This window comes from Chiloscyllium plagiosum, unplaced genomic scaffold (assembly GCF_037043375.1).
Source record: "Chiloscyllium plagiosum isolate Xiang-an unplaced genomic scaffold, Cpla_swu_hap1 HiC_scaffold_39, whole genome shotgun sequence".
NCBI classification, from domain to species: domain Eukaryota; kingdom Metazoa; phylum Chordata; class Chondrichthyes; order Orectolobiformes; family Hemiscylliidae; genus Chiloscyllium; species Chiloscyllium plagiosum.
In genome coordinates this window covers 46,473,829-46,474,334 of record NW_028270177.1, presented here as the reverse complement: position 1 = coordinate 46,474,334, position 506 = coordinate 46,473,829, and the positions used below count along the sequence as shown (strand labels likewise).

General features: G+C 40.5%; 1 non-coding gene across 1 annotated transcript; it reads right to left on the bottom strand.

Moving 5' to 3' along the window:
- Nucleotides 1-208: 208 nt before the first annotated feature.
- trnas-cga (transfer RNA serine (anticodon CGA)) lies at nt 209-290 on the bottom strand. The gene has a single exon. It is a non-coding gene; the product is annotated as a tRNA-Ser (tRNA).
- Nucleotides 291-506: the final 216 nt, after the last annotated feature.

The following is a 506-nucleotide window of genomic DNA, read 5'->3' as shown; positions in this document are numbered from 1 at the left end:
CCAAATTTCACGATAGTTCGGCAAACGCGTTGAAACTGATTCGTGTTGGAAGTTGGTGGCATTTTGTGTCTCGACATATAATTTATTCAATTAGATGACTGAGTCAGTCTTGAAATTACTTCGGATTCTTTACAGTTGAAAACTTACTTTCGATTGAATGCAAAGCTCAAGCTCCTTTAAAGGAATTCATCACTTTTAAAGGATTTTACGCTGTGAACAGGATTCGAACCTGCGCAGGGAGACCCTATTGGATTTCGAATCCAACGGCTTAACCTCTCGGCCATCACAGCTGCGGCAAAATCTCCAATTTTCATAGTAAAACAACTGAATTCATGAAATACGTAATTTGTTGGAAGAACAAATTGTCAAGACCCAAAGATTTCGCCAATTCTTTGCAGAGACTCAGACGAACGTTACCTTAGCAGATTGACAGGCTTTCACCGCAAACTAGACTCTGCCACAGCTGAAGTTGTGGGAATGATTCATCGTCGAATTATAGAGTCACG